Here is an 8,993-nt window from a genome sequence, read left to right on the forward strand (position 1 = left end):
TTCTTCTTCTTTTTTTTTTTATTCCTACACGTGCATGAGAGTGTGGTCACGTACATCAAGTGGTAGACTTTGTAGGGTATCCTCATCATTTTTTGAAAATATGGCCGAAGAAGATAATCAATCACTTCATAATGAGAATAATGAGAATATCCATGTTAGAACACTTAGAGACCACATGAATCCTACAAGAACAAGTGTACCATCATGTATAGTTTTTCTTCTTGATGCATCTCATTGTAATTTTAAACTAGGCATTATTCAACTTTTACTTTCCTTTCATGGCTTAGATTTAGAAAATCCATATTTGCATTTAAGAGAATTTGAGGAGGTCTGCAACACATATAATGATTCAAATTGTAGCATGAACACCATCAAATTAAAGCTTTATCCTTTTTCATTAAAAGATAAAGCCAAAACATGGCTACAAAATTTGAGACTAGGATCCATTCGTGCTTAGGATGAAATGAAACAACAATTTTTAAAGAAGTTTTTTCCATCTCACAGAACAAACTCTTTCAAAAGACAAATCACCACTTTCACTCAAAAACCAAGAGAAACGTTTTACCAATGTTAGGATAGGTATCGAGACTTGCTTAATACTTGCCCTCATCATGGTTTTGAAACATGGAGATTGGTATCCCATTTTTATAAAGGGTTAACACTTAGAGATAGGCAAATGGTTGAATTGATGTGCAATGAAACTTTTAGAAGAAATCTTGAGGAAACATTGCATGCATTCATTGAAAAGCAAGAGACAATCAATACTCAACTTGCTTAAAACATGATAGATTTTAAAGATACTCTTGAAAAATTAACATCTGCTCTCAGTTTCTAAGAGAAAGGTAAGTTTTCATCCCAACCACAACAAAATCTCAAGGGACAATACAATGCAAATACAAGTAGTTCCGGAAGCCAACACATGGATCAAGTCAAATCAGTTACTACTCTTCGCAGTGGTAAGCTTATTGAAAAACCCACTCTTGAACCTTATGAGAAAGATGATGAGTCAATCTCTGAGGGTAAGGAAGGGGTTGAATCTAAAAATTGCAAAGAAATGACTGATTCCCCTCTAGCACTTCTATTTTCTCATGTTATGACCAATCAGGAAGAAATCGAGGATGAAAAAGGCACCAAAAATGTTGACGCAAATCTTTTATCAAAAGTGACAATAGATTCGACACCCAACATCACACCAATCAATGATTACTTTCCTGATAAATCTCTACTTTCTCTTAGTTTAATGCCTTGGTTTGCTAAAAATATCATTTTTCTTGCTCAGGATTTTTGCCAGCTCACTAGAGTACTGAAGATAAAAGAAAATTTTTGAGCAATAAGCAAAATTTTTATTGGGATGACCCTTACTTATTCAATTATTGTCCTGATCAAATATTTTAAAAATGCTTTCCCGACAATGAGGTAAGTAATTTCATTAAATTTTATCACTCTAAGGCATGTGGGAATCATTTCTTGTAAAAAAAGAGGACTGTAGAAATCTTACAAAGCAAATTTTACTGGCCCACCATATTCAAGGAATCACATGCATCCCGCAAAACCTGTGAAAATTGTCAAAAGGTGGGATTTATTTCAAAACACAGAAAGTCTTTAGATAATCTTCTATTGACTCTTAAGTCTCATCATAGTCAAGATAAGCATCATGCAATTCATGACCTATGAACCCATTTTCATAAAGAACATGCTTGATATAGTCTTGGGAATCTGACTAAAAAAGACCTTGTTTGCTAGTTTTTAAGAAAACTGGATGGGAAGCCTATCCTCGACCCATAAAGGGCGTTTAAGCTGTTCTTGGACGTAAAACCAAGGGAAGATGTGAGCCACAATCACAACTACCTGTACATACACATGCTTTTTTTATGTGAGCCACAATCACAACCACCTATACATACATATTTTTTTTAATAAATAAATAGAGAGAGAGAGAGTGTGCGTGTGTGAGACTCTAGCTAGCCTATATATATGTGGTATGATTGCCTTTTTAATTTCTCATCTATAAAATCATCTCTTCCTTCCCTTCATTTTCACTTAACCCATACATTCATCAAATATAGAAGTGTGTAGAAATGATAAGTTCCTCAATTCATCAAATAAAAAGTATTTGTGTTTTTGGTGGATCTAGTCATAGGAAAGAAAATGAGTTTTTAGAATCAGCAAATCATCTTGGTCAGGTGCTAGTTGAGAGAAAGATTCATTTAGCGTATAGGAGAGGCAGTCTTGGGTTAATAGGAGGTGTGTCAATAGCTGTATTTTTAAGAGGTAGTCAAGTTTTGGGGGTTGTCCCCGAAGCTTTAGCACAAGGGGACATCATTGGAAAAACAATTGGAGAGGAACTTCAAGTCTCCACAATGTCGGCTCGAATGAATGCAATGTTTAACCATCCTGATGCCTTTATTGCTTTACCAGGTGGTCTAGACACATTGGAAGAGATCTTTTATATTTTCTCTTGGGCCCAACTGCACATTCACCATATACCCATAAGTTTGTTAAATGTTAATGGTTATTATGATAAATTGTTATCTTTTCTTGATCATGTTGTGGAACAGGAATTTCTAACATTTTCTACGCGACAAATCATAATCTCTGCTGCAACTACTGAATAATTGATTGACCAACTACAATCTTTTATTTCTGTAATTGATCCCTCCATGAGTCGTATAAATTGATTATCTAAGGAAAGTCGTAAAAAGCTTAGATTAGATTTGAGACTTCATTTGTGAATTTTTGTGTCTTTTAGTTTTATTATTGTGTTTTGTTATTTCTTATTTTTGTTTTAGTGTGTTTCAGGTTTGTTAGTGTTCGTTATTTCAGGTGATATCTTCTATACTCTATCTTTCTACCTTAGAACATTGAGGATAATGTCTCGTTTTGGTTGGAGGGAAAGGGTAGTAGTTTAAAAAAAAAAAAACTAACTGTGTTTTCTATTTTATAAAGCATGTGCAAAATTATTGTTACTATGATGGTAGAGTAAGGAGAACTTTTTATGACTCTTGAGACGCGTCTTAGTAACCATTCGTAACAAGGTCTATCATAATGCTTCTTGAAATATTCAAATTTACAAACTCTCGCATTGTTATCATTTAATTCTGCTCATATACTTATTTAACATGTATTCTTAAACCTTAATTTACACACACACTTTAAACATATGATTATGGGTTGCATATTGGATTATTATATTATTTGTGTTCTTTTGTTAAAGGTAATAACTAAGGGGAAAAGATAGTATATAATTAAAAATAAAAAATAAAAAAAGAAAAAAAAAGAAAAAAAATGAATGATGATAATAAAAATGTAGATAAGTTTGGTTTCGTAGCCTTCCTAACCTAAGCAATTAAGCCCGAAGGGGTGTTTTAATACCTAATACCCTAAAGTCAATTGACTTGGGAGCTATTGGCCCAACGCTTGTTACATAGGTTGAGGAGAAAAGCTTAAGAGAATCAAACATTGCACTATCTACATATCAGTATCTACGACCCGAGTTACTAAGCTCGTAGGGGTGTCTCAATACCTAATGCCCTAAGACCAATTGGTCTAGGAGTCATTAATCGAAAGCTCGTTATATGGGTTAAAGATGCATGGTGTTTTAAGTTATATGTATATATATTTAAAAAAAAAGAAAAAAAAAATAATCCCAACCCAAGGAAGTTAACCTTAAACATTAGAACAAAAATTTTGTTTTCTTCGAAGAAAAGCCCCATAATTATGTGTTGATATATTGAGCATAAAAGAAAGGTTTATTAATATCTTGTTAAGAGGTATTGAGCATATATACAAATTTAATGAGAGTTTGTTTATTTGGATAAATTAATGGAAGTTAAATGATGAATACCTTGCTTTGTGGAATTTGCAAATTGTTTTTCTATTTTAACACTTTGATTACTAGAGACTAGTAATAAACTGGTTGAGGGGTGTGATTAGAACTTAAAAGTGCATTTTTTATCAAGGTTTTATGTCATCATTTTGCACTTGAAGTATCAATAACTCCTTAACTAAAGTATGTTTTATAATAATACACCTAATAATATAAGGTACCTTTAATTTGTGATAAATATTCATTTTAAATGCAGGTCTATCATATAAATGAAAGGATTGATTGATCAATTTAAGAACTGAAATTGAAATGACAAAGAGATGACCAAACTGAGAAAAGAGATGCCGGTGCAATCCAAACCGGAATACTATTCAGTAATTGGGTCATATCTAGAGTTGTAGATCTCAGATTTAGGTCTACTTTATATGGATGGAAATGTAAGATATAGGCTTACAACTTGTATATGGAGTCCAAGAATTAAAAAGGCCATTTGTAAGTCCAAATTGTAGCAACAACAAAGAAGTCTGAATCTGTCTTCCAGCCCGAGCACTGTTCAATGTTTGGCCCATATCTGAAGTTCTAGAAGTCCAAATGACTTGAATGTTTTACACAAGAAAGCTGAGACAATTTAATACAACGTTCATGTTTTCAAGTGGCTCCAGTTTTGATGTTATCAATGACGTTTTAAGCAGACAAGAGAAGATAAGGATTGTTACCAAGTCAAGAGTTGGTCACCCACTCATCAATTAGTCATCAAATCAATAGTTCCCAATTTTAGCCTATAAAAGGAGGCATTTGCCATGCATTTAGGCATATTGGTTTCTAGATCAAGATCATGCTCTTGCTTTCTCTCTTTTTATTTTTTGTAATGTTTATGCTTTGCTTTCATTAATATCAAGTTTATGCCTTTCATTTCTTTTCCTTTACTTTGTTAACTCTTATCTTATTTATGTTCTTATTTTGTGTATTTATTTTTCTTTCTTTTATTATGTTTAACTAAGTTTATTATGTCAAGGTGAAAAGGTTACACTAATGATGTAAGAATAAGTATAGTGTAAACTTAATATGGACTTTAATGTTTGATACTAACATGTTTTGTATTTGTTATCTTGTTCACCCTTTAATACTTTGCTTGTTAAATGACTAATCTTGATTTATGTTGTATAACACTTGGTACAACAAATGTTTGGCACTTTTATAGTTCATACTGTATGGTATAACTAACACCTGAGCTATGAAAGGAACTTGATTTGTTGTTAACATAAGTTATAATCATGAATGCTTGACAAGATTTACAAGTATTAGCATTAATCGAATAAGATGACTAATATAATCATGTTAACAATATATAATCTAATTGGAACCTCCTTTGTGTGTGGTTTCCAATTGAATAATAAGAGTTTATACTATACTTGTTTGGCATACCATTAGTGGATCGTTTAACCTTGACATTTGTTATTATCATTGTTTAATCCTTACATTAATATTCCATCTCAAAGTTCTCATCATCATCATCTTCTTCTCCTTCTTTTTCTTTATTATTATTATTATTATTATTATTATTAGTATTAGTATTACTACTACTACTACTACTATTATTATTATTGTTGTTGTTATTATTGTTGTTGTTACTATTATTGTTGTTTATAATTGTTGTTTATAATTTGTATAATTAACCTCCCTGTGGTTTGACCCCGGTGTTGCCGGATTATTTATTACTTCGACACTCCTGCACTTGGGAGAAGACATCAATCTTTTCGTCATGTCAAATATTAAATCAATTAGGAAAATAAGAGAGAATCCTTATTTAAAGGCTTTTCAAACCTTGGATTACTATAAAATTTTAACCTTATAGTAAACTAGGTTTTACAATCTCTTGAAGAAATTTTAGTTTGATCAATGGTTAAATTGAAAGTTATACCTAATATTATACAACTACAAGTTAAGGAAAAATAAGAACACATATCTAGTCTATTAAGAAGGGATAATGGGTGATCCATTGAGAGAGATGCACCATTAAAAGGAATGCAAAGTGACTCTAAGCAATTTAAACTTTTATTGAAATGTATCACCATACAAAAAGTCTAATTACAAATTTTATTACTAAATATTTTCTTTTTAAGTAGTCTACCTCTCTATGAGTACAAAACCTGATAAAAAGTAGAAAACCTAATCTTGAATATGACTTTACCATGGAGAGAGAGTGCATGATTATTCAAGAATTAGACCATTTTAATTTTTTAATAAAAAATGGATACAAACTATTATATTTTTTACAATTAAATAAATATATAAAGGAAAGAGAATCTAAGTTGAATAAAAAATTCTTCATATCCACGAAATATTTGTAGGAGTGGAATATCATGAAAGAGATGAGCATGCAATCACTTCCTCTTATGTGGAAAAAAAAAAGGACAAATAAACCATAATATAATTTTGAAATGGGCGAGGAAAAATGAGAAAATGGTTGACCTCATAGGAAATTCTATTTATCTTTTTTGGGATATTTGGTGCTACATTACTTTATTTATTTCTTCTGCATACCCAATTTGTTTTAATTTTAATGGGAGATTTTGGTGTCTTTGTTTTATTTGTTTTTAGTCTTTGCATTTCTAGGAAATAGGAAGTTGGCAAAGGACTTATATTCACTTGTCTTGGTGGTCAAAAGTGCACATATTCTTAGTGTTTTGGGGGATTTTTGTAATCTATTTAATTTTGAATGATAGATAATTTAGATGTAATTAGATTTTTGAATTTGCTAGGATGATTACTTTTTTTTCTAATTTTATATTACTATTAATTTTATTGCTTTATTCTAATAATGATTGATATTATTAGAAAAAATGAAGTTTATGATGCTTCTCTAGATTATGACTATGTGATGAGTCCTAAAATTTAAGATGTTTAGGAAAATGACTAATGTGTTAGAAAATTAACTAATCTCTTAGTTTAGACAATCTGATCTATTCTCCATAGTTAAGTATCTAGTAACTTAATATGGAGAGCTTAGAGGGTTAGCAGTTAGTAGCAAGTGATGTCTAGTAAACTAGGTAACTAATAGTTGATAGCTATAAAAGGTCCCCTTTAATGAACGTGGGGACTCTTTGATGGTAAAGTCAGTAACTTTATAAAAAGAGAAAGTGCAATAATATTTTAGAGAGAGATGCTTTGAAAATATATGTGCAATAAAAAATAAGAAGATTGTGAAACTTTAATTTGAAGGATTCATGATGTATTTATAGCTCTTAAATCTTATCCTTTTATGAAAAGAAAGAGTTGGAGTGTAATTTTATTATTATGATATTTTTAGTTGTATTTTACATAAAATAATACATATTAGATCAATATAAAATATTAAGGAGCCTACATGGGGTTCTAGAAAAATCTATGGTGAGTGTTGGGCTTGAGCCCATTAAAGGTGAGAAATGGGTCTAGATACGCTACTTGGATCCAAACATCTTGAGCTCGAGGGGCACTCCAGACCTTAAGCCCATGAAAGAGTTGGGATGCATGCCCACGCTAAACGTGCACCCTATATAGGATCTGGCTTCTTGTTCAAGCCCATGCTTCTAAGGTGTTGGACATGAGCTACCATATCCGAGGCCACTCTCACTAGGCCATTTGCTATAATTTAGGCTTGGGATACTAAGCCTGAGCTCAAGAAGTGTTCTTGTTGGGTTTATTTTAGGAAAAAAATTTTGGTCCATTTTAAGGTTTTTTTAGGTCCATTTTATTTGGATCAATGAATAGTTCCATAAGTCTTTATGATATAAATCCATAAAGACTTGTAAAATTAATTGATTAACATAACGAGTTCGTTGAATTCTCTTTATATGAGAAGAGGGGTTCAAACTTCGGGTAATAAATCGGAGAGCCTTTATGTAGGAGTATGCACCATATTTGAAAAAATGTGTAAGTATATATAGGGGAACTATAGAGGAACCCATACTTAGAAAAACATTTAAGAGGGTGAGGTGAGATATAAAAGATTTCATGCTTAGAAAAAAAATTAAGTGGCTAGTGGAAACCCATGAAGGGTGAGCCTATACTTAGAAAAAAATCTTAAAAGGGTGATAAGAACCAAAAGAGGGCGGTATTAACCTATAAAGGGTGACCCTTGGTGATACCCATATTTAGAAAAATTTCTAAAGAGCAGAGGGGAAAAATCTATAGATGGTGGTTTTATTTCACTAAGAAAACCAAGTTCATCTCTTAGAGAGTGGTTGCACTAGAGTATAAGAGGTGTGTGACCTCTCTAGATAGTATAAGGCATAAAAGCCTTTAATTAAAGAAAGACCTTACCAAAGAGTGGGAGGTCTGTATCCTCCTTGATGATGGTTTGCAGGTTTAGAAGCCTTTAGAAGGTCCGTAACCTCTTTTGTAATGGCATGAAGGCTTAGGATCCCCTCATTAAAGCATAGTCAATGGTGTGTGAAAGATATGTGACCTTTCTAAGATGGCATAAGACATGAAAGCCCTCCCCTTAAGAGTAGTGCTAGTCCAAAACTACATTGGAGAAGTGAGAAATCCAAGATTAACCCCTAGCGAATTAGTAAAAGGCCCCTAGGCATCACCTAGAGAATAAAGATCTCAAATCAACCCTTGGTAAATTGGTGAGAGTCCTTTAAACATCACTTAAAGAAATGAGATTTCAGATCAACCCCTAACAAATTGGTGAGAGACCCTTACACATCACCTAAATAATTTGTCAGTATAATACTACACTAGAGAGTGGGGATTTAAGAGTAATCCTTGAAGAATTGGTGAGAGGCTCTTTTGCTTCACCTAGAGAATAGGGATCTTAGATCTATACTTGATGAATTGGTGAGAAGCCCTTAGAAATCACCTAGAGAATAGGGATCCCATATGAACCCCTGGTAAATTATTGAAAGGCCTCCAAGCATAACCTAAAGAATATGGGATCCCAGATCAACCCTTGATGAATTGGTAAGAAAACCATCGACATTAATGGGAGAATGATGGATCCTAGATTAACCTCTGGTGAATTGGTGAGAGACCTCTAGGCATCACCTGAAAAATAGACGATCCCAAATTAACCTCTAGAGTAGTTATGAGAGGTATGCAAGCATCACCCGAAGAATAGGGGATCTTGGATTAACCCTAAAGAATTGGTGAAAGATCTCTAGGTATTACCTAAAGAATAGGG

The sequence above is a fragment of the Populus euphratica genome, unplaced genomic scaffold (genome assembly GCF_000495115.2).
Source record: "Populus euphratica unplaced genomic scaffold, PopEup_1.0 scaffold154.1, whole genome shotgun sequence".
Taxonomy (NCBI): domain Eukaryota; kingdom Viridiplantae; phylum Streptophyta; class Magnoliopsida; order Malpighiales; family Salicaceae; genus Populus; species Populus euphratica.